Raw genomic sequence first — 26,927 nt, 5'->3', positions numbered from 1 at the left:
GGAAGAGCAAAATAAAAGGTTTTTCATAATATATATGCTACAAGTTCCTTCTCAATTTGGCACAACCGCTACAGCATCTGTTCGGTTTCATCAAACTTCACAGAGTCACAGCTTTTCTCTTATCTTACTGAGTCCGTTCCGAAATTGGTCAGCAATTTGAATCCATAAATTCTAAAAAAGATACACATAAGCGTGCGACTGTACAATGTGAGTATAGCCTAATCTGCGTTGTGCATATGAATATGAACAGGAGCGAAGATGAAGAATGTAATATGATCCCAGCAAACACAGTACAGACCAAAGATGTAGAAAAGCCGAGCCGATGTAGTAGATATTAGATCTTGGCAGGTCGTAGAAAGGGGGATTTTGTGTCGACTCAATTCAACGTCTTTTCCATGTCCTTCAATAATGTAAATATTATGCAGATGCTACAGCCTTTAAACATGGTGAGTAGAATGTAGATCCTACGTTAGAAGAAGAAGATCCTGATATAATAACCTGTTTTCTACCACTATGGGCTTAACCTGATCACGGCTGCGTACACACACCACATTATTTACTACATATTAATCACATTTGTGATAATTTAATTTCAAACGAATTGGCAATAATGCCGTTGTAAAAAATAAAACGAACAAACGAACGAATGTCTTCAGAAAGAAAGTGAAAACAGTCCTTATCATCAGGTTTCATCTTCTGATGAGCCAGTTAAATAACCAGCATGCGGCCTTTTCTTTTCGACACCCTGCAGAAATAAAATGAAAATGATGATTGATAGCTAAGACATTCGTACTGCGAAAATGGCAGAGGTAGCGACTAACGAATGACTCCTACATTTTTTTCGCCCATACTTACTAAAATGGATTCGATTCTGAACTATTTCCACTCAAGTTTTCAAGTTTTATTATTATATTTTTTAATATTATATGACTAGAGAACTGACTTCAATCGTCACTTCTACTTGATTATCAAGATCAACGATGACTACTTCAGCACTCTTTGAAAACAGCCACTAACACAAAAAGAATTCTTGACTAAAATTTCTTCACATTCTGTCCAAAATGATCAATTCAACAATCCAAATGAATCAGTTATTTGGCAGCTAGTTGGAGAGATATATACTCAAGTCTAGAAAGTGTAATGATACTCTGCATGGAAAGCTGAAGACCTAATAATATTGTGTACAGAGAACAAAACATTTGAGTGGCGGCACTGGTATAGACATTAATAAATTATTAGAATTGACAGCAAGATAACCAGCAAGACATTAAAATGAGAATTAGTGCAGTTTCTTAGGCTGTAGTGATACTCAGCCAGTAATTGACCTAGCAGAGAGCAAAACGTTGTAAATAAAGCGAGCGAAACCTCCGACAAATGATACGATAAAACGTTAGAATCGACAGTCTTACTAGAAGCAGAATAACAATCATGAGGGGTTAGAGAACAGAAGCCCGGGAAGTGACCATCAGAAATTACTGCATACTGGCCGAACAAATCCATGACCACTAACAAATGGTCTTTCAATAGTCAATATTGATACCAAATGACACCACCCCTATTTCATAGCAACATTTAGCAAATACAGCGCTGGAGTCTACCTTATATAAGCGCTAACCAAACGCCCATTAGTTTTCCCACCTACTACTTCGCGGATGGAAATACGCATTAAAGCGAACGGACGCGACTTGTCACACTCTTGCTATTTCTGCTCCTTTTTTCTCTTCGTTCCTCTTCTCTGTCGCTTCCGCTTGAGGAGAGAAACAGTCGGCCGCGTTTACGGATCGTGAATTCCCGGTGGGTGATTCTTCCTCGAATGGTCAGCACCTTGAAAATTGAGAACAATGTTGTTGCAAAATGCATGACAATTTTAAAGTTACATCATTCTAATTATTCCAGTTATGGCCGTGAATCGTTACAAGTGCGGTAACCATAAGAATTATTACTATACTTCAACTACAAATACAATATATTGTATAAAATGATTACCAATTCTTTTACGTTGATCGAGTCCCAAATAGATGAAATATGTCAAAGAATTTGCTAAATTTTTGTATAATTTGACAGATTCCGAAATCTTCTCAAAGTGCACCTTTCAAAAATTTGATATCAAGACTCCCAACATTTTACAATTCGAAGTTGGATGGCTTTACCAATACAAGCAAACAGTTTGTATCGCAATTGACAATTATGTAGAGAACGCTGCGAGACATATGAGTAGGCCTACCCTAAAACGTTTCCCTGACATGGACATTAGGGCTCTTAAAATATGACTTTTTTTCTCAAATCGTTCTGGCTACTTGATAAAATTGGTAGGTTACCTAATTTAAGCCTAAACACAAAATTTGGTTCAATTCCAGCCAGTAACCGCTTTGATACAGGAGAAGAAAGTTTCTATTTATTATATAAAAATAAATAGGTAATAAAAATTTGAAAATTTTCTGTTCACCCCATGAAAGTGTTAGGCTGTCTATAGAAACGATGCTCACCAAATTTGGTTCAATTCCAACCAGTGGAAGCGGAGATATAGCAGTCGAAAAATTTGGATTTGAATAAAATAGTATTTACGGTGACCGATTCTTTGTTTACTTATTAAAGTTGTGCTCACCGTAAGTACTATTTTATTAAAATCCAAATTTTTCGACAGCAATAACTCCGCTTCCACTGGTTGGAATTGAACCAAATTTGGTGAGCATCGTTTCTATAGACAGCCTAACACTTTCATGGGGTGAACAGAAAATCTTCAAATTTTTTATTATTCATTTTTATATAATAAATAGGAACTTTCTTCTCTTGTAGCAATGCGGATACTGGCTGGATTTGAACCATATTTTGTTTGTAGGCTTAAATTAGGTAACCTAACAATTTTATCAAGTAGCCAGTACGATTTGAGAAAAAAAGTCATTTTTGAAGAGCCCTACTGTTCATGACCGACGACCGTCCACGTTTAGAGTTGCATCTCAAAGATGCTAAAATAAGCCTAAATATAATCCAAGCAATACGATCGTCCACTTTGACTGACTGAATTTCTAAAAACACCTTGATAGCTTCCACATCTTACGTTTATATATACCGTCTGCTATCGGCACAACAAAGTAGGCCTATTTAAAAATACCAAAACAGATTCAACATACCACATCTCTTGCTTTTGCTTTCATTCAATTTTCCATCAAACTTCTTTAAATCCTCCTTTGTGGGGAGTTGCTTTGGAATTCTCCTAGGATCAATTCCGATATCGTTTTATCATATACAATCTATGGCGGAATAAAAGTTTCGGATAAGTTCTAAAACGAACACAATTTTCCACACAAAAGTCAATTGCCACACGAAATGCCAAATGCTACGGTCTCATTTTACAAGGTATGGCGAGGAAACGTAGTGGTACGTTCCATTATAGCTAAACACCAATGAATTGCGGGTTCGAGCGTGACACGTCGACTCCATAATTCCTACCGAAGTGTTGGCCGTTTATCTAGGCTCCTCCTCGCCATCTGATTCGCATAGCCATGTCTTAAAAAGCCTAGGAGTGGGCCGTGCTGTAAGTGGGCAGATGGTTGCCGATGCACCCGGCACTTGGTGAATTCGGCCGCACAAACTCGGCACTTGGTGAATTCGGCCCTCGGGAAATTTTAAAATGAAGTGTATTTACAGCTATTAATATGAATTATCAAACTAATAATAGTATTATCAAGTGATTCGTCAATCTTGTAAGGAGGTCAGGGCATCCGTAGATCGCGCAGTCACGGCGTGATTAGATCACGGATTGCGTAGCCACGGGAAATAAAACAGCGCTCATATACCGACCACGCGCGGTCTGCTTGGAATCGATGGCATGAGTCACGGGCCTGTGTCGTGTAAGTTTTGAGAAGATGGATCTTGGCGTTGTATGTGAGATCAAAACTGTGGAACATCAAGCGGCGCTTCTTCGTTTATCGATCACGACAAGCCAGTGTTCCTCATCAACAAATGTTTCGCATGATCACGTCAAAATAAATTATTTTTTGCCTTTGGAGAGACGATTCCACTCTGGGATTAGGGTGTCTCGATAACACGGTTGAAGGATCCCAAGATTACGAGATCTACAACGAGCCACGACAGGTTTAAATTTCCTTTTTGATACTGTTCATTCATACTAAATGCATTTCTAATGCGAAGGTGTTCTAGTGCCAATTCCTCCAAGGGCCGAGTTCTCCAAGTGAAGAGCGTCGCGTTATTTCCCGCAATTACGCAATCTGTGATCTAATCACGCCGTGACTGTGTGATCTACGCATGCCCTGACCCCCGTACAACATTGACAACCACTCAAAGTGCCAAGTTCACCGGCAAACATTCCAGTAACCAATCATGGTGACCGGTACCGCTACGAGATCTACCACGGCCGAATTCACCAAGTGCCGAGTTTGTGCGGCCGAATTCACCAAGTGCCGAGTTCACTGGTAATCGGGCAGATACGGAATAATAATAATAATAAGAACCGGCCTGGTGTAAAATGACCAGACTAGTCAAACCACCACCATGAACACCACAAACAAACAAATAAACATCTAACATGGAAAAGAAATTACCTTTGCAGCCTTTGACAAACACAGTTACCATTGAAACCAGCAATTAAGGTCTTGTTCGAAAGCAGAATAACAACTGTTTTAGTGGACATATCAAATCAAATGTTGGAAAGTTCATGTAAAATAGCCCAAAATATTATCTTACTGTGACCATATTCCATCAATATGGTCTGGCTAGCCAAATTCTCTGGGCCAACATAATCAAGCTGCGTTTGGTTTCAACGATTAACAATCTTGTCACTGGATTCGAGGTATAATTGCACTCAAATATCAAATTTTGCTCCATTAATCAACATCAAGTTGAAAATGTCCATTCTTGCACCAACTTTTATAAAATCATGAATCAGTGTTCTACAGGAATGTATCTATATGACTTATAGACCTAGAAAATTCAAGCATAAATATTATGATATACCGTAGGTATAGTTACCGGTAATTCAGATGTTTGAAGCGAATTATAGTGGTCTAATTTCACTAAATTAGAGCGAAATGCCAGCAATATAATTGTAATCTAATTCGGAAAAACGGTTTAGCTCTAATTCTAACCTGGAAAAGCTGAAACTTTTCTATAGTTGTCTACACCTGTTTTGCAGAAAGTCAAACAGCTCTAGGCGTCATATACTACAGGCAATTCGAAATACCCCATAAGCTATGCTACTGCATATATACCTTTAACCCGCTACCTCAGTCAGTCACAATTCCTATATATTTACGGCATTTACCATACAGAAAGAGCGAACTATGCCTGGCTGCGACCTGTTGCGAGTCAAATCTTTGTATGGCGCGACGACGTAAAATTTGAATCGCCGAAATATTCTAGAAGTCACGCATCGATAATCATATTCCTAAACGTACAACATATCACTTTTATTTAGTTATTCTCTGAATAAAACTATTAATCATTCTCGTTGAACATGCGAGATTACCGAAAGAGCGAATATATATATAATGAAGATCATATATATCAGAGGAAAACAAAACTATTCGACCTTAGAGCAACAACACGAATATACAACACCGGTGACATCCTCACGCAATAAAACGAAGGGAGAACATTGTTTTCTAATGGATAGAACGAAGCTACCGCATGAGATCGAACAAAACCGGATAGAATTCATCGTGATTGAATGTACCGACAAAGTCATCCTTTCTACGTATTTTAGTCGTACCCGCGAGAGATAGAAAATTTGCATTATTAGGTTAACCACCGGATATAACGAAGTCTAATGCATGAGATGGAACAACACCGAGTATAAATTTATTCTGATTGAATATAACCACAAGACCATCCTACTACGTATTTTAGACATTCCCTCGACACTTAGAAAATCAGAACCTAATCGAGATGATCCCGGATGATCCTTTTACGGTTTTGTGTTTGCTGGGATCAGGCCGTGTTATTTTTGGCATATGCCAAAACTGCCAAAAATAGCTTATTTTTATTTTTGGCAGTTTTGGCATCGACCTCTAAATAGATATTTTCAGACTCGAATTAGTTATAAAAACGCTTTATTTGGGTCAGTTTCTCAATAGAGACCAGAAAATGTGCAGCTTCCACTTATAATAAGTACCAACAAAAAACCTAGCGATTACATAGGTTAATAATATCAAACAAAACCACGAAATGTGCAGTATCCATTCGGAATCGGTGCCAATAAAGCAAAAAGAATGAGAAGCCTAACAAACACGCTTAACTCCTGATTGTTACAGCTGTTGAATAGACTTAAATTGTTTGCACTGTAACAGTGCTTCCAAACTCAGGTCAGCAAAGTTTCTCCTGAATTAATTTTTCGCGCAACGAATCTGGGAAATATCGGCTTCAACAGTAGCCGTTGAGGGAGAGAATGTTGCCAGTCCTCCACAAAAGGTTTTCAGAGCTTCAAAATTTCGGAGGGCAGAACCGGCTTCCAAGCATCATGAAAAGAGATCACTGCGCTAGTGCCATCGATCTCATCGCGGAAAGAATTTTCTTCCCGATACTTTTCCAGGAGTTCCCTGTGTTGTCTCTGAACACATTCTATTATGTAGCGCGACCATCCCATCTCCATCAGTCTACCGATATATTTTAAAAGGACTTTTGTCACGTCAGATGGCTTTAATATTACCAACTCACATGGAAGAGTCCTGGGAAGGTTAGCTTGTTTAAGAACATTAACGCAACAAGACTGTCTGGCAAAACGAGACTGCAGCTCAGAAATAGCCGGACTGTTTGTTGTGTCACAATGCTCAACTCGATCACAATGCAAAAATCTTAGTTTAATATGGGGGTTCCAGATCCATGAGCAGAATACAATTTATATTTTAGTAATCAGTACAGCGGCAGATTTCCATTGATACCCGTTTTATCAAATTTAGCGCTCGGCAAGCCGGTTAAAAATGGCCGTAAAATTGCCTTTGGACAAATGGAAAGTGTGACGTAAACCAAATGCAGTTAGCCGTTCAATCTCGCTGTGCCCACACCATTTAGGACACCATGCTTTCTCCCCTAATGGGTGGGCCCATAGAGTAAAAAATCTGCCCTTCACACTTGTAATGCGGTCCTGTTAACACAACACCATGAAAGAAATACACTATTGGCAGGTTGTATTATTTTTGGCATATGCCAAAAATTAGTTATTTTTGGCATTTTCAAATTTTTATTTTTGGCAGTTTTGGCATCTGGCTCCCGAAATGCCAAAAATAACACGGCCTGAATATGATGAAGTAGTATGTAAGTGTAGCATAAAACATGGGAGTCGCTCTGTGCAGTGGATACCGATGAGTGTACGGTATAATCAATCGAGAGAGGTAATATGCGATGGTACTGACTCGATGACCTCCACTTCCATGGTATAATAATATGCTCATGGTACAAATGAAAATAAACTTGCTTCTCGCCTTGTTCATGCTCAAACGTTTTAGAGATTTAGCCCTATGCGTCAATATGTTGGAACTCAAACTTGAGTTTAAGCAAACCAAAACACATGTGTAAATGAGGTAATAGTTAGGTCATGACAAATAATTTTGTAACACTCGTGTTTAGACAATCTCCAGCGCCCATTTCACATTTTCCTCGCCACAATGTATTGGAAACGACTCTTGAACCACTGCTCGAACTGCGTTCGGGTTCTCAATACGTTTATGGGTGGCACCAATGTTCCCTCAAATATTTCACGCGTCTGCGCGGACTCACGAACTCACAGCGCGGTCCCTTTAACAACACTGCTTATAGTCTTAAAAAATGTCATCACCAATGTTCCCTTTAATTTTTGACGACTCTCCGCACACTCACCAACTCACTGCGCAGACTCTCGGACAGCAGTACGTAACGACTAAAAAAAATCATCACTTCCAATTTTTTTGTGCGCAACTTAGATTGTCTGTGCGCAGAGACCGTGCCAGCACTGCGCATTTGCGCACGTGTAGAGCTTAGAGCAGTGTTTCCCAACCTTTTGTCGTCATTCCCCACTTCAGATTTATTCCGAGTCTTCATTCCCCACTACCCAAAACTATTTGCTTGTTTATGTACTCAAGACACACAATCACACCAGTACGCAAGACAATAGCCTATAACGAACGCATTGTGAACCGATTCCGGTACCCCTCAAAATTTAGCGAAAGCGTTATTTCACGTCATACTGGTCATGCTGGATGCATTTGTGACGCCATGATTGGTTATCCAGAGTTAAAATCGAGTTTTTGTGAACAACACGCAATATAATTATCGATACATACATTTCAGAGCAGTTAACTGGTAACGGTAATCATGCATGTGTCTCCGTAAATATGTAGACTATCCTGTATATGACGTTTAAAAAAAAGCGTCTATTCCCCACTGGAAACCATTGAATTCCCCACCAGTGGGGAGTTCCTCACCGGTTGGGAACCCCTGGCTTAGAGGGAACATTGGTCATCACTTCGGCTGTTTTATGCGAGCCACGCATTTTTCTGCGCGCGCCCATGCGCGCAGCTTAGGCGGAACTTTGTGAGTGACCCACATAGTAACATATCGATATATCGCGACCAGACCTGCAAACGTCTTCTGTATTCGCTGGCGCAGTGTTTTTCAACCTGTGGGATGAATGTGCGAATGAAAAAATTTACAGTGTGGATCAGAGTTGGATCAATTACAATGATTCAGTTTAATTACAATTACAATTACTCCCTTGCATGTTTCAATTACATTACAATTACTCAATGCTAAAAATATCGAATTACAATTACAATTACAGTTAAACATGTAATTATTACAATTACAATTACAATTACTTTTAAACATGTAATTGATTCGGTAGAGAGGTGTTCTTCGACAACCGTGGCGACGTAATTAGCAACAATCTCAAGCTATTCAGTATTCATGTTTCATTCATGATACGTAGAATACCCTTTAATTAAAAAAACTCGAACGTATTCGAACTATCCCTAATCATGAGTATTGAAAACTACAAACACAGAAAAATGTTTTAAACGACTGTTAACAACCAAATGTTTGAACGGCTAACAGCGAATAAGCTACAGGACAGTCAATGAAATGTAATCAAACGATTAGGCTACTCAGAGCTGAGTGACGATAATGAAAGGTAATTGGTAAGGCATCAGCGATAAGGATGATACCGATAAGATGTGTTAAATTAAAATAAATGCAAAAGGAAAGAACCTTCTGATAAGATAACATAACTTAACATTTTGGTTCGCATTTACAGTTTCACTTGCTCGGAAACTGTTAGATTGCATTTGATGAACATTAGGGTGCGAAAATTTCTGACCCCAGTTAATTTGGCCAAGATTGGAGGTAAGATTGGGATAACATTTCAACAAATGCGTGATCAAGTTTGATGAAGCCTTGATTGGAAACTTGAATTTATCTTTGCAATTGTTGCAGCAAGCCTCGGTACTGGTCAGAGATTTAAAAATAAAACTCTGACCGTGATGTAGGAAATGGTTCAGGACAGGTTTCATAAGAGTTTATTTGCTGTTCATTCATTTTTGATATAGTAAGATTTAGTTTAGCCCACTGGTTCTCTAACTTTTTTAAACACGCCCCCCTTTATGACAGTGAAATATTTCGTGCCCCCTTATCGTCATCACACAATGAAACCAGAATGTTAGCAATCCTTACAGATAGTTTGAAGGTATGGAAGGTAATGACTGTTGATGAGAGAATTATCCAATATGAAATTCAGACTATACGCAGCAGTGGCGGCTCGTGACAATATCGGGTGGTTGGGCAAGGGCTGCAAGCGACTTTTTATCAACATGACGTCCCAATGGCGTTTTCCAACGTAAACAAGTAACTTAACGATGGTACGGTAACATGAATTTCCCGGCAACAGTGATTTTAACGGATGTGCCTCGAGAGTTCTGCCGGTGAGCTGTGACTTGAAGTGTGGTAACTGCATAAACGGCGTACGGAACAAAGATTCAACACGGTTCATGTTCGCACTTGACCTGACTAATTATCTGCAGAAATGGAAATGACTATAACTCGAGAGATTGCGTAAGCCTAACTGGAAAGGTCAACGAGTTCGGACACATACGCAATTGTTATCTCATAGATTGGGCCTGTCATATTGAATCCAAAACATCATTCCGAAGAACTAAGAATAGCAGCCTCGGAAATTCGGTCTCGGTACAGCATAGGAGATTTTGGCCCTGAAACTGGAAACTGTAACACGACACATACGGCTTAAGTACTGTCTATAGGTCTGCTGCGAAATCGCCTTGGGAAAATATATTACCGAATAATAACATGGATGAAAGCCGTAAACTCTGTACACTGTTACATGACATCATCGAGAAGTCGCCTCATGGCGCTTTTCGATATGGTACACTGTCAAAATTAATACGAACAGACCAACACCGAATTGTCCGTAAAATTTACTGAGGAATAGGCTGATCGAGTGATCAACTGTTAGCCGCCATCGAAAACGAAATAGCTATCGCGCTTGACAGAGGGTTGTAAGGAAATGGCTTGAAGGCCACAATTTCACGATGAAATTGACATTGGAGAATATAATATAAAAATAAATATTTGAATGCAAACCGAGAATGTTAGTAAACTGTTTCATGATATCATCATCTCATCACCTATCTCAGTATGGAACACAGTTAACGTTAGCACAGATACACCGGCTTTTGCGTGAAATCCGCAATGCGTTGTATAGGCTAAAGTGTCAGATCAGCGCACATCTCTACCATACTCGACCTTGATAACAAAATTACTCCCCAAATCATTGAGTGTCAACCTTGAGACTTGGCACAGCGTTTGATACTCAAATCAAGACATACCGTGCAAAAGCTTATGGCGGATCTAGGGAAGGACCAAGGAGCATCGTTAAAATCAATTGAGACCAATACCGGCTTTGCGTAAAATCTGTTAGCGATAAATGACGAGTCAGCTCCCACTCGACTTAGGAAACGAAATTACCACTAATATAGTTCAGTGACAAACTTAAAACTTGGTACAGCGTTCGATACTAACATTAAGACTTACCGTGCCAAATGTCATGACCGATCTCGGTATGGAACATCGTCAAAATCAATGGATACCAATACCGGCTTTTGAGTAAAATCTGTTTACGATACATGACGGATCAGCACACACTCAACTTCGGAAACGGAATTACTACCCTAAACTTCAAGTAGAAACCCTGAAACTTGGGGCAGTGTTAAATACCACCATCACGACATGACATACCAAGTTTTAAGAATTATCATGGTGTGAAACACCATCAAAATCGACCTATACCAGCAAAGGTCGACTAAACGCATATGACGATAACCGAGTTCAGATATAGATACGATTGTTACATCACACCTTAGGGGCACAGACCTATTTTGCCCCACTTGCTCGGTAATTTATGAATAGGATAGAGTAAATCACCGTTTCTTTATTGTGCGCGGCTTTGAGAGAATAGACAGTGAAAGCTTGTTATGAGCGCTACCGGGGCATGTCCCGGCTAGGCATTCGCAAAGCGAAAACACAGAAGAGAATTCGATTTTCGCAGAGACTTCGCTATGTAACGGCATTTACAAGCGAAAGGACAAGAAGAATACGATTTTCGCTGTGATTTCGGTATATATAGATTGCTGTTCGTCTATAAATGGTAAACAATTGTTATTGAACAGAATTTTAGGTGTGGCAATGCCCCAGTTGCTCTATAGGACGAGCCGCCACTGATACGCAGAGCAATAGCCTAACTATGAAATGAATGTGAATAGCGCCAAGCGCGAAAAAAATCTGTTTACCGGAGCTTCGCGCCCCCTAAAGATGCTTTCACGCCGCCAAAGGAGGGGCACGCCAGTTTGAGAACCACTGGTTTAGCCTATATTGTAATTCACATAGTTTTCTGTTGCTACCGAAGTATGGGAAACAGTTTAGCATGGCTGAATTATCTAGTTATAATGCGGCACGCATAAAACACCGATGTTAGCAGGCTAATTATTACATGTAGCGACTGTATACTAAACCCTTAAGGCCTTGCGGCCCCTCTTCGTCATCCTGGTCCGCACCGGATTTTCACTGGTGTGACGAATAAATGATTGATTGATTGATTATTTTATGTTGTGTTTGTCAGGCTTCCATAAAATGTAATTGAAATTGTAATAGAGCAAAATTTTTATCAAATAACAATTACAATTATAACTACACAAAATAGAAAAGCTTCAATTACAATTACAATCACATGAAAAATTGTAATTATTACATTCAGCTCAATTACAAATTACAATTGATCCAACTCTGGTGTGAATGACGAAGGTGGTGCGAAAGAAATCCGGATGACTGCGGATGAAAATCGTAAATAATCGAGTTCTTGCAATCCGGACTTGGACAACTAGATAATTCTAGTTGTATAATTTCATTAAATTGAGCAAAATGCCAGTAATCTAATTTTAATTTAATTTTTGAAAAGTTTCTATGCTCTAATTCTAATTCTAATCTAATTTGTGAAATGCTCTTATGTTCTAATTTTAATTTTAATTTCATTTATTGTTTAGCTGAAAATGCCTCTTTGTCCGAGGCAGTTTGCAGCGAGCTAACAAGAATGTCCCTCTCGCGCAGGAAAATCCAGTGCCAAGCCGCCATCGCCTTATAGGCTACTTACACCGTACACTGTGTAGAGCCATAGCAGATTGTGACGAATAATAGCCTGCTAGCATAGTGGCTTGTAGTCTGCGAACAACATTCTAGTTTTTGAAACTTTACGTTAGTACAATGCCGTGCTGACAAACATGGGTGTTGCTCATGGTTACCGCTAAAGAAATAATATTTTATTAAATTAGTACAGATACAAGAAATTCATGATCTTGAACGTCATTTCATTTTGAACTGAGCTGCGTACGATACCCGACAACTCTTTCCAGTGACTAATGAATCGATATTGGAGCCAGCCAGACATGGTGCCATATAGCTGATTGGCAATCTCGTCGTAAGGATTGATCTTGTGGGAACGTCCTATGCCGTTTTCTAAATTTTTCGGTTTTGGCGGTGTCTGGGCTATTGCATGTCAAGGCAATATGGTTATTGATATAAGCTGACTCTCAATCGATGGAATGCTGTTGCGATCGCCGAAGCCGTTTCAGCTACTGTGGAATAGTGTTGTTGGGCACAGCCGAATCGCTTATTTCGAAACAACAGCAATAATTTGAAACTGAAATCAGTTTTAGCATTTCAAAATGCTTTATTTCGCGTACCTTCAAAATCACAAATCAGATCGCCGGCCGTGATTGCGGTGACCCCGGGATTAGTAGAAAACGAGCCAAGCTTAGTCTACAGACGTTAACTATTCTCCTGGTTATGGGACTGCACTGTGATTTGATATGAAATGATTTTTTCTGTATTTATTTCCCATTCTCAATTTCATTCAATTTCCAAGTTTTACCCAGCTAGCACGCCCACTTGGTATCCAGGTGGAATTTAAGTGGTTAGGTGGGATGGATGATAGGAATGGGTTAGTAACATGTAACCCACATCGAAACCAAGCGGGATTTCCATCCATAAAGATGCGTGGTTATACCATACCAATCCCAGGTAGATGGCAATAAGTCTCTTCTAATTGTACCTATCAATTTGAACTCGGGGAAGTTTTACTTGTTGAGTTTTTGATATCAAATCATCTTGAAACATGAGAAATCCACTTATGGAGGAGCTCAGATTTCCCATATATTACCCACACAGGAACCAACCTTATTTTCCATCAATGTTATTTGGTTTATTTCATCGAATAATAGAGGTGGTTCAATGTAGTAAAGTTTTCTAGCTATTATGCTATCCCTGTTGGTTGCTCGAACCTCGAACATTGAAACCACTACCATGCTTTACTTCGTCAATGTGATTTGAACTATTTAGAATTGACCGTTTGTCACACTGAAGTGAACTTAAATTTCCGTTGCTAGAGTACTCAATTCCTCACAGCGTGCGGTATAATTTTCTTGCGTAGATCCCATTACCTTTATCCCTTATCTGTATCTATTATTTTTAACTCGGGATTAATTTTACTCGTAAAATTTCTGTGATCAAATAATTGGTACTTGTTATTTTCGTCAATGAAGAATGGTTGACTTTTCATACGGCTCCCACATGTGACCGAGTAGTTTTCCGAAATAGATGCTTCTATTATATTTTCCTACAGCAAGGTTTGTTCATCTATATAGTAAAGTCATATTATAATCGGTTTTCGATTTATTCATTTGCGATGCTGGTCGCTGGGACATTTCCAAATTGAATTCCACCACATGAATTGAATTCGGGTACTGGTGACGATAATAAAGCGCCTAAGAATCGGGCGGCCTCGGTTCGACTCCCGTTGGAGGTTTGTCCGGGCTCCTCTTCTTGCGACATGAGACCCGAGAATGACTCGACGAAAGAATGCACTCACAAGTTATGGAAATCGCTAGCAAGGGCCGTGGCCTCGAAAATGATCAACATCGAGAGTAACTGTGACGGCGGGCACTCTAAGCCGAGGTAGATGTCAGTCTAAAAGACGGCAACTGCGCGTCGGTCGGCATCCTCCTATCTGTTCATGACATCGCTTTGTATCTTATCGCATTGTACATTGTGTGTGTCTTGTTCAGTTGAAAATATAACTCAACGATTACACTTAAACAGGGATGATGGCCTCACTCACCCACCGTAAAGGTTATTATATACATTGTTATATACATTGTTTGGTTTGAGTGAGTGTTGGTAGCAGGTATGTACTGTACAGTATACAATATTAAAGTTAACTAACGTGTAGGGTTTACCTAACATCGCCTAAGCACATGTCTACATCGAATTCTCGGCCCACTAACACTGTCACTGCTACTGCCACAAGGACCGGGGTCGTAATATTGTCTTCGCTATCAGCTTGGTGGGTTACCCACATGGTTCCCCAGAGAATACCTCTGTAATATGGGGCCAAAAATGTACGGTTCCCGATTGGTTTCACCAGCTGGTTACCACAATTCATCTCACCTTGATACCTTGTGGTACCCATGTAGGCGTGCTACCTGGGTAGCGAATTCAGTAATTCTAATTTTAATCTAATTCGGAAAAAAATGTGTAGCTCTAATTCTAATTGCAATCTAATTTGAAAATGCTGTGTAGCTCTAATTCTAATTCTAATCTAATTCGGAGAAGCTGAAAATTTTATAGTAGTATAAGTCTGTTGCAATCTGACTAGTCCAGTGGTTCCCAACCTTTTTGTCTTCATTCCCCACTTCAAATTTATTCCGAGCCTTCATTCCCCACCACGACCGTAAACGCGCGAAAAATTTATATAATTCATGTTTGAATCGGTGAATATGATCGGGAATTGCATATATTTTGCTATTAATTTTTCATCCCCTCTCTGCTCACGTAATCAGATTTACCGGTAGAGCTGAATGAGGTGTGTTGGAAAAGGTAAGACCGTTCGGCGCCAGCAATTCAGCCGACTATGGACAATTAAGCATAAATGTATATTGTATATATATCGAAGTTTTCGGTCACCACAAGGGCATTCCTTCTCGGCCAAGGTCTTCTCGCTGCTGATCGTTCTGGGAGTCGCATGTCACATGGCCTATAACTTCATATGTCTTGGTGCGTCGTGGCGCAGTAATCGCCGCCGCCAAAGTCTTCATTTCTATAAATTCTAGGTATTTTCGTGGGGGAAGGTTGCCCAATAATCAAAATATCAGGCAATACTAAATCGCGCGCCCAGCGCAAAAAAAAATTGAATAAGTGACATCAATTTTCAAAAAATACTCTATAGTTTATGTTAATTCGTGAAATCATTTTAGGCCCCTTCGAGTTCGCCTCTGCCATAATTGGGGGGTTTGGGATGCAGCAGCTACGGTCCAGTTCCCCACTACCCAACACTTTTGTCATCACAGAGCAGCTAGTTGCTGGTTTGACTACACAAGACACACAACCACATCAGTAGGCTACGCAAGACAATCGCCTATAACTGCAACGTAATGCGTATTGTGAACCGATACCATAGTATTGCTCAAAATTTCGCAAAACCGTTATTTCACGTCAAACTAGTCGTGCTGGACGCGTTTGTGACGCCATCATTGGCCACCCAGAGTTAAAATGAGGTTTTGTGAAAACCGCGCAATAGAATTTTCGATACACGCATTCCAGAGCATTAAATGGTGGCGGTAATTGCGCATGTGTCTCCGTAAATATGAAGAATGTCCTGTGGATAATTTTGAACAAACGCGTCTATTCCCCACCAGAAACCATTGAATTCCCCACCGTTTGGGAACCACTGGAAGGAAGGAAATGACGTAGTTTATTTTTGTCCTTGATGTTTTTGCGGCATATACACCGACTCATGATAGACATACACACGATGTGTGCATATGCATACCATGAGTGCATGATGTGCATATGCCGCTGGACAAGGAAGGTGCAGATATAGCCTTGTACGGCTTTCTAACTCTTGCACCACCCCTCCATGCTATCCCAGTAATGCATGAGCGCCAAGCAGGGAAGCCATGGATACCAGTGTTACTAATCAGGTCTTTGGTCTGACCCGGCCGGGGATCGAACCCACGACCTACCGCTCAAGAAGCCGGACGCTTAACCATTACGCTATCTTGTCGGGTCAACAGTAGACTAGACTAGACAATAGTAGAAATGCGACACGCAAAGGAATTTAAATCACCCTAATTTGAAATCGCGTGCGTCAGATTTTTTTCGTAAAGCTGTGTTGGGTGCAATTGGGGTGTGCGCGGTCTGTATGTGATACATGTCCGTACAATCGTAGCATACTGCTGCAATATTAAAAATAATTCTTTTTCATGTGTGATGCTCGGGTCGCGAGAAGCAACAAAACTCAGATTTTTGATCGTACTCTAAGAAGCTGCTTTAAGGTTATTGATCTGTTATGAACTTTCAAATTAGATTGAGCTAAGACAGTGTTTCCCAACCTGTGGTACGCGTACCACTAGTGGTACGCGAAGGTCTTCTAGGTGGTGCGCGAGTAGATTCTGTTGTTTTATTCGACCGAAGGGAGTTATTAGTTCAGGTGGGGTTAATTTTGTATTATTTGAAGATTTTTGACTAGTGGTGTAAAAACAGTTCCATGCATCCCATCAACCCTGGTTGATAATGTCAAGTTTAATATAACTTGTTATTACTAGGGCGATTTTTTGACATGTCAAAAATATGTCAAAATTTTGTCAAAATTTAAGCGTTATGTCAAGAAATTGTCAATTTGACCCCCTATTTCGTTTGTATCGTAGATTTTGCACTGTCGGTGAACTTATCATTGGATATTTTACAGCTTGTAGCCTACTTTATAGGCCTACCGTTGTGGAGGGCCCATTGTCTGCTCATGGTGAATCATAAACGGTCAAACGAAAGAAATAGGTTGACAATTGACATGATGTTGTGGTCAACGAACCGCTATCGGAAGTAGGACTGCTTGGGCATTGCATGGTTCTTACATCAAGAAGCGCATGATGAAAAATTCTGAAGTAGCCTATACAACATTGTCAGGATGACCCAGCACGGTGTGTCTACTGCAGTGTAGGCACACCTTCAGTGTTGTCAGCCAACAACTGCTGCTGTTGAACGTTCTTTCTCCATTCTTGGCAAGCTACTAGTAAAGACAGACACTTTCTACCCGGGAATGCAGGAAATTATCTTTCGTTGTACTACAACAAATTTTAATTAACTCTACCATAATACGTGGTGTACGTACCTACGGCCAGACATAGTAGTTTTATTGTACAAAATTTTCAGTTATAAAGTCAAAAACGCTTTTTCAGGCCAAACTACTTAGTAAGGATAAACAGTCCCAGCCAGAAATGAATATAATTTCTACAATTTTATCATCAGGTGCGAAAACACCTAATTTGAGGTCAAAATTTGGTCAAAATTAAGCTTTTTTAAGGTAAAAAATGTCAAAATTTTGATTTCTAAGGTCAAAATCTTCCGTTTTAAGGTCAAAAAAATCGCCATAGGTATTTCACCCCACATAGGTCGAATACGTGATTATGACGTCGTAAATGGTGGAAACAATTTGACCGCCAACTTCGTCCGTAACTTATGTAGGTGGTACGAGAGCACTGCATAAAACCTCGAAGTAGTGCGTGGGTGGAAAAAGGTTGGGAGCCACTGAGCTAAAGAGACGAACACAGGGTATCATTTTCTTTCATTGCTCTTTTTATTTAGTCTCGACACAGAAAATGAGAAATCGAAAAAAAAACACAAGTTGGAGCAATTTATCATAAGGTACCGAGCTCTTATGTACCTACTCGCCTTGATCGCTTTGAGCTTATTTTACAAGACATCAGGCAAAAGCCTCAACACAAACATGTGGATATTTCTATTCGGAGCGTCAGGGACCTTTGTGTCGTATCTCAAAAACAATGTCTGTGAGCGAGCATTTTTTACTCGCAGAAAATACGCCGTATTTTGGACCTGGCCATCCAAGCACTAGTAGACGTTTCTGTACAAAATCCAGCAACTTGTTTGGCCGAGAAGGGTTTTAGTGCAGCATAGTTCAAATCAAAACTAGAGAAAAGAGTTGTGTTTTTAATGAGACACTTGATGGCCTAAGTCACGGGTCACCAACTCGGTGCCCGCGGGCTACCGGTAGCTAGCGAGAACCAAATGACAGAGATGAGCATGGATTAGGATTAGGATTCGGGTAAACCGGATTTGTGAAATTTTGACGGATTTGGATTGGATCAGGATTTGAGATTTTTTTTAATGGATTAGGGTTGGATTTACTGATTTTCGGGGGGGGGTCGATGTCCTGTAGCGAACGGCGACAAAGTTTTACGTCCTACCAAAATTACTTCATGTATTTTGGCACTCATTTAGCGTTTCATGAATTATTTTTATATAGTTATAGGCACAAGACGTAAGCTTTCTGAGAGGAATTCTTAGTTATAATCGGTTTAGGATTATAATTAGGATTGGAAGACAGAAAATTTGTGGATTAGGATTAGGATTAGGATTTGAAGCTTTGGATTTAGATTGGATTAGGACATGGATATTTCAAATCCGCTCATCTTTGCTAAATGAGTCGCCCGCGGTTGCAAATATTCAAATGAGAGATTTGAAAGTCGGAGCATACAAGGGTTTCATATGAGCAGCAGTTGAACATGGGTCATTCGACCCTAAGGAACACATGAACACAGTTTTCGATCGGGTCATCACTCGTCTTCGCCCACGTGGAGGCTTGACAGGAAGCTAGGTAATATTCCCCAGTGTCGACGCGGAGATTGGCGCTTCGGCGCGGAGTGCGCCACCGCAACTAAGCCCGGAGACGCTTGTATCAGTCCCGGTGAGTGATAGTTTTCCGTTCTTGGTGAGGGGCGCAAAATCTGTCCAGTGCTCTCAATGTCTAAGTTAAGAAATCCAACTGCGTGCGCATAAATGGCGGGGGTACCTGGTAGCCCGTGGCATTAATCAGTACCATAGAAGTAGCTCTTGGTTTCAAAAAGGTTGGTGACCCCTCGCCTAAGCTATATAGTAGTGAATTTGCTGCTAATCCTGAACAAAATATTGTCAAGTATTTTCATCTTCTTTTTGTAAAACAATTTTCGGTCGGTTTGTGCGGATTAAATTTATTTTCCAAAAAAAGCTCAGATAGCTCAAAAAGGTTGAAAAGCTTTGCGCTGACACATTAAATGTCTACCTTTTATTGTCGCGTGCTTCCGCCGCCGTGTCAGGCACGGGTACCCCGTGTGTCTCAGGAATCCATAGTATGCAGGTCAAACCACTTAAAAGAGATGCAGTACCCATCATCATATTCGAAGCAATGACGCTGGTATTTGCTGAAACATAATATGACGGGGTCAATCAACATGAAAAAGGAGCCTATTCAGTGGTCATGCGAAATTATGGTGTTTCCTTATGCTATCCATAAATATGTAGTCATAATACCTTTGGCTTACGGCTCTGTATAGTTCTGGAGCTACGGGTTTATAGTTGGCAGTTGTTTTAATATTTAAAACAATTATTGATAATTATGTGCATTACGAAATGGCTGTGAAGAGGTCCAGCACCATGCCTACAATGGAACAACCCAATCATAAAATAAATCGGCCTCATCCGGTTTATATAACCCAGTGGTTCATAACCTTTTTCCTCCAGCGCCCATTTTCAAAAATTATCGTCCTCTAGCGCCCCCCTCTCCAAAATGTAAGGACTGTAATAAAGACAATTGGTAAAAGGGAGGGAGGTAACAGCACTTCGTCAGCCCCCCCCCCCAAAAAATACGATTGTCTTGCGCACCCATAGCGTGATAAACAAAACTTCTGGGGGCTTCGCCCTCAAGATCCCGAGTCGCGTGATTTCGATGGCCAGCAAAGTTTTGTATAATGCATGAATGAATAGGCGGTAATTGCATATATATGTCACTATAAATTTTTTATCCTCTCAGCCCACGTAATCAGATTTTCCACTAGCCTTGGAAAATGAAGGCAACGTAATTATTAATCAAACATTTTCGGGCGTGCCCGTTGGTACAATTACTTCGTTACATGTTATTATTTTGTTACCTCTTGTCCGCTATGTAGTCAAAAGATATTGAAACGCATAAACGTATTAAATCAAAGTAAGCACACGATTTAAAATTGGTATTTCTTCACTGGCAGATAATTTTTCTCTCATGGATGTTATTTGTCCTGTGTGGTGTAGATTGCGACGACATTATAATTCGACACGAGCGATTTAAGTACCTATTGACAATTAGACTTCTCTACATCGAAGTATACGGTCAACATAAGGGCAATCCTCCTCGGCTAAAGTTTTCCCGTTGACGATCTTTTTGGCACACTTCTCGAAGTCCCATATTGGCCGGAACTTCGTATGTCTCTGTGCATCGTGGCGTGGTAATAGCTGACGCCCACATGTCTATTTCTATTTCCCATAATTATGCGTATTTTTTCGTGGGGGAGTCGTCAAAACATGACGTGTAATTTATGTTCCTTAACCGAAATAATTTATGGCATCCTTCGACCCCCCTCCCCCGATTGGGGGTTTGGGTTGCAAAAATTTCGGTCCTGTTAAGAGGTCAAAGTCCAGTCAGTCTTTTCAGGACTTTAGTATTGGAAATATTTCGCGCTTCAATCGCGCTCGAGGACCACTCGATAACAATTACCCATATAATAATTGTATGTGGTATATTCGGGGTCAAATCAAGGTTGTTATAACAACAATCGGGTACGGTCTCATACCCTGTTGTTCGAACCATCCCGAATTCACATCTGCGATTGGCCATACGGGGAAATTATTGGTTGGATTTTGTTGAAGTGCTTTGCGTGACTAAGTAAGTCAACTTAGAATGGGATGCATATCTGCTGACATTGAATTTAGTACTGTACCCAGTTAATAATTTTAGCATGACTCTATTCCAAACTCGTATTATATAACGTTAATGTAGGGTTGTGGACCAAAACACTAGATAGTGTCATCCTTTATGATACGATGAATAAATATTCTGACGATTTAATTGTGTAGCTCTCAAATACAAGTATATGTAGTTATTCATTTCGTGCACAATGCTTCAAAACATATTTTATGTACAAGGTCTCTCACTTTCGAAAGTGATGTACAGTGCCTCCTTCTTCAATTTCCACACGCTGTGCGCTGCAGGATATAATACTTAGTTCGAAATATTTTGTTGCAAATAATCCTAGAAAGCGTGACGGCAGTGTTTTAACGGGAAATTAGCGATTTTAAAATACGCTCAATTCATTTCACCTGAATTATTATAACCTAGTATATTTATGAAAACATATGTAGCGAACATCGTTGCGTAGCGCGACCAAAAAGTTCGGGATTTGACATGTTTTGTGGAATGTTAATTTGTTCTGAATACTTATTAAGGATATGTCCTACTGCTACATCATCTACTGTGAAGCCCTTTTTCTTTAGCGCCCCCCATATCACCCTCCTGAGCCCAGCACCCCCATATCGCCCCTGAGCGTTTCCGCCCACTTCAAATTCGCCAGAGCCCCTTGTTGGGGGGCGCAGAAGGCAAGGTTAAGAACCACTGATATAACCGAATACTATGTTGGCCTTATGACGATGTTACGACGGAAACCATAGTGAGAAGAAGCCTGAATTTCTCATACATATGAATTGCGAATAACGAATAACGAATTACGCCAGAGTTTATTCATGGCACATACGCTCACAATCAAGATTGGAATTATTCATCATTTTATATATCCCTTGAAAACTGATCGGTACTGCGCGCCACATTGCGCGTTTCGATATAAAGATTACGTGATGCTAGTTTCCAGGACCGTAACAGCACTTCGTCAGTCCCCCGCCCAAACCTAACCCCATACCCACCATTCCCTTGTTCGTTTATGCCGCAACTTGTCACCGAGATTTGATGTACTGTTTAGTCTTGGTGAGTCGACTTTAAAGGTGCGAGGCGCGACAAATTTCAGTAGTTAATGATTGGATCGGTCAATAGGATCGGGAATTGCACATATATTGCTATTAATATTTGTTATCCTCTCTGCTCACGTATTCAGATTTTTCGGTAGAGCTCAGTGAGTGAGAGAGTCATGGAGACTGTAGGGCCGTGTATAATAATTTAACATCTTTGGGTGCACGTACCCGTTGGTATAATGACTTCGTTACATGATGTTATTTCGTAACCTTCTGCCTGCTATATCAAAAGATAGTGAAATCGCCCGAACGTACTGAAAAATTGCTATTTCTTCACTGGCAATTAATATGTCCTTGCATATGACATTTTCTACCTTGTGGGGTTCAGATTGCCAGGACAGGAACATTCGGCGCCAGCCATTTGGGCGCCTATGGACAATTAAACATATATGTATATATAATATTGAAGTTTTCGGTCAGCATAACGTCAGTCCTGTTCGGTCAAGGCTTAATCGCTACCTATCGTCCTGGCACGTTTCTTGGAGTCTCATGTAACATGGCCCAAAACTTGATGCGTCGTGGCGCGGTAATGGCCGACGCCGAAACGCACATTTCTATTATTCGTTCGTATTTTTTTGGAGGAGGAGCACGAGAGTACGCAATAACCAATAAATTTTGCAGCGTTGAATCGCGCCTAGAGCGATTTTTTTTTATTTGCATAGATTTCAAAAAGTACTTTATAATTTATGCCTATTCACGAAATAATTTTGAGCCCATTTCGTGCTCGCCCCCCCCCAATTGGGGGGTTTGGGTGCGGCAGTTACGGTCCTGCTAGATTCTTACCAAGATACATGACATACGGCGCTGCGAGTGACCCGACTCGACCTGCACCTGAGCAAAAACCCATCGCCGAACTCCTTTGTAGGGTAGGCATAACTTCGGTAGACATCAGGTACCAAACGTGATACACTCCGGCGAGTGATCCTTTCCCGATCATAGCAAGGATCGTTTTCAACACGGAAAGGTCTGAAAAAATATGTGACAGCTGAAAGTGGACAGTCAGATTCATGCGTGCACGAAATTTTTTTTCTATCTATTTCTATATAATAAATATAAACTTTCTTCTCCTGTAGCAATGCGGCTACTGGTTGGAATTGAACCAAATTTGGTGTGTAGGCCTAAATTAGGTAACCTAACAATTTTATCAAGTAGTCAGTACGATTTGAGAAAAAAAGTCATTTTTGAATATGATTGCTGGTGTTTGACGGTATGGAATGCCCAGGTACCCTCAGCAGACATGGGGTAATCGCGATTAGTAATCGTAATCGATTACGACGATTTCAGCATTTTCAAGTAATCGTAATCGCAATCGATTAGATTCGAAACAAATTTGAAGTAATCGTAATCGACTACTTCCCACATCTAATCGATTTCTTTGTGAAAGAACGATTACTTTTTAGTTGTACAAGGACTATGACATAAACTGAACATTCGTGAACAAGGAAGATGTATTATACCAGGTTCATGATAGCACAAACGTCTGATTTTTAAATGACATTGCTCATTATTACGTTAGAATTAGCCTTTTAGCTTTGCTAGTCATTGCGTAAGAAGTATTCCCCCTAAATAAATATTCGATGTACGTCACGTAGGCTACATTCGTGTGATTGTAAGAACACCCGCCGTGCTGAATATCATGTTATCAACACGTTCCACACGCCAGTAGCCTTCCCCGCAGCATATGATAATTATTCAGCACTCTATACCTAGTAACTTGTGTATTGATGTTTGGGTATGCAAACGCAGTTTTACCGTTGCTGCTTCGCGAGCAGTAGGACTATGTAGTACGTACACCGGACAGAGATTTGAAATTTTGTACTCGTCAAATAAAACATTACGGTTTCCACAACGAAGCAATAAAAATCAACAGTTGCTGATATATATCACAACCGAGCCGTTCTTGCCTTTCTCGTAGCGGCAGCTTGCAGTACATTATCTGTATTAGGTTGAAGGCAGAATTTTATGTTCTCTTCATCTTATTCTCATATGACTCTACTTGAAACATGCGCTAATCGTTATTTCATAATTCTTTACTCAACATTGGGAACTGCCGCCATAGCCATGGGCTTATATATCATGTTAGCGTGGGTTGTAGCTAGAATCAGGACCAAAACAGCTATTCGACCCCCAGTCCAAACGTTAGTCTTTGGCCCCGATAGGGTAAGCTGAAGACTGAATTTCGTCAATAATATTGGTAATCGCATTACATTATTATTAATTTTTAATCCTCTCTCTCTCTCTGCCCCCGATGGTCAGATTAACCTGTAGAGCTGGGGGCACGTAATTCATAATTATACCGTCAGTTACCGTCATAATTACTTTAGTGTGTGTTGGTAATTCGTGACTTCCGGTATGTTATATAATCAAAAGATATTGTTGTATCCCTAACGTAGCAGACTAAAGAAAAACTTTCGTGAGACGCACACACAAGTCAAGTCCTTAATGCTCTGTGGGTGTCCGGGAGGCATTTGCATTGTGGGCTCGGATTGGAAGGACCGGACTATAAGTCACGCCCACCCAGCGCGGCTATTGACAATGGACACATACCCTAAGTTTCGGCCAAGGTCTTTCTTTAGTAGCGCACTTCGTGAAGTCGCGTGTAGGTCGAAATTGCTTATATCTTTTGGTGTGTCGTGGCACGGAATTGACTGGAACCTAAATGCCTATTGCTATAAATTCGGGTTGCATTTAAAACAAAAATAAATTTAAAGCGAGCATGTTTGCAACAAGGCCCTCGTTTAAAACATGTTTTTTATTCTTCTTTGTTGTTGTTGTTTTTTAAGCCTTGACGTCAGGAATGTGGATTGACATTGACGATTGAAAATATAGGGTAAATATAGCTCCTTTGACGAAATATCTGTACTATAACTATTGAACCGACTATTTTGAGGGGTTCCAACCATCCCATATCGATGTATGTCGGGCAAACGGGTGGCAATTGTGGAATTATGGCGCAATTTTACAACTTAAAAACAACATGTTTTAAACAACCATTTGTTTTAAATGCAAGCCTACTATAAATTATGTATTCTTTTTTTGTTGAGGGGGAGACGTATGCATTCCAAAATCAAGCTTATCTACAGAGAGAATTTTCCAGTTAACTAAATCTCTCGAGAATACTCTATAATTTATGTTGGTTACGAAATACTCTTGAGTCCCCTCCGAGCTCGCTCCCCACCCAATTGGGAAATTTGGGGTGCGGCAGTCATGGACCTGGCAAGAATGCAATTCGTTGGGTGCGATAAATCGTCCTTTATAAAAATGGGCAATGGGTACATTATTACGTAACAAGCAAATGACGCATCTTTTTTTAAAGGAAGTTTGTTATCTCATTGGACCTTTTCAGCTCAATCCATATATTGTCATCCAATATAACTTCTAAGAAGCAAAACAAATGTAATCGTGAGTAATCGTGATTACTTTTCCAATGTAATCTTAATCGTAATCGACTACTTCCTGATTTTGCTGTAATCGTAATCGTAATCGTAATCGCGTCATTCGGAAGTAATCGCAATCGCAATCGATTACATTCATGAAGTAATCACCCCATGTCTGGTCTCCATATTAAAATCAATAAATGTAATAGTGTATCGTGCATCAGCATAAATATTCCGAAAAATTATTGTTTTATGCTGATTTACGAAAAAAATTATGAGCCTACGTCAAGTCTTCACAATTCCGGACATTTGGCATATTTTGGAAATTCCTCCCGGACGCTAGTCTGAACAGTGAAATTCCGGACATGTCCGGGAAATTCCGGACGTATGGCAACCCTACCATAGGGTGGTAAACCAAACTCCCTTCACCTCGTTGTGATTAGAGGCGTCAACCAAGATGGAAAAAGGATGTACACCAAGTTCAGACAAAATCGTTTTTTGGACGTATGGCGCAAGAACTCCAGTGACAATAATTGTAGTCTTGGTCCTGGCCAAAGCAGGTTTACTTGTTATGAGAGTTGGGAAATATTTATTTGAACAATTGCGATGTGCAATCGTAGGTGAGGAATGATTGCTGGTGTTTGACAGTATGGAATGCCCAGATACCGTCAGCAGCAGCTGCATTGTAGTATGTGGTCGCTGGTGCTGCTCGACTTGTGATTTTTTTTAAATCTACTGGCTCTAATTAATCAATGATACACTTCTTGTGTTTGGGGTATTAATATAGGTTGATATAGCCGTATTTCCTATGGCCTCCAGGTTAATATCACAATTGCAGATATTGCAACACAGATAGGCCACAACAGCAAAACGATCAAAGTTCTGTAGTTGTTGAAAATAAGACAAATTAAGGACGCAAGTCGTAAGGAAGGACATTTCTTAGAAGTAAGGACAGTCGAGTTTTCTAAGACGTGGCCCTTCAAAATAAGGACACATCTTGGAAATAAGGACGCTATGGCAACCCTGCTTGTAAGGCATTACTTGATACTAGTTTGTTGATTATAATGTTCATATCTGTTTTGCAGGCTATATTTAATGTGAAATAGCACTAAAGCAATA

General features: G+C 40.2%; 1 long non-coding RNA gene across 2 annotated transcripts; it reads right to left on the bottom strand.

The window, feature by feature from the left end:
- Positions 1-566: 566 nt before the first annotated feature.
- On the bottom strand, positions 567-5,445 carry LOC145436104 (uncharacterized). 2 transcript variants are annotated; one of them, XR_013914175.1, is made up of 4 exons: positions 4,563-5,445; positions 3,132-3,251; positions 1,639-1,824; positions 567-745 (listed from the first exon to the last, which is right to left on the bottom strand). It is a non-coding gene; the product is annotated as an uncharacterized LOC145436104 (long non-coding RNA). The 2 variants fall into 2 exon arrangements; XR_013914174.1 differs by lacking the exon at positions 4,563-5,445 and having other exon boundaries at positions 3,132-3,579.
- Positions 5,446-26,927: the final 21,482 nt, after the last annotated feature.

This window comes from Botryllus schlosseri, chromosome 3 (assembly GCF_051294905.1).
Source record: "Botryllus schlosseri isolate E-star chromosome 3, Bs_hap1, whole genome shotgun sequence".
In the NCBI taxonomy this organism is placed as follows: Eukaryota; Metazoa; Chordata; class Ascidiacea; order Stolidobranchia; family Styelidae; genus Botryllus; species Botryllus schlosseri.
The sequence above is the reverse complement of the archived record's forward strand: the minus strand, read 5'-3'. Positions and strand labels throughout refer to the sequence as shown.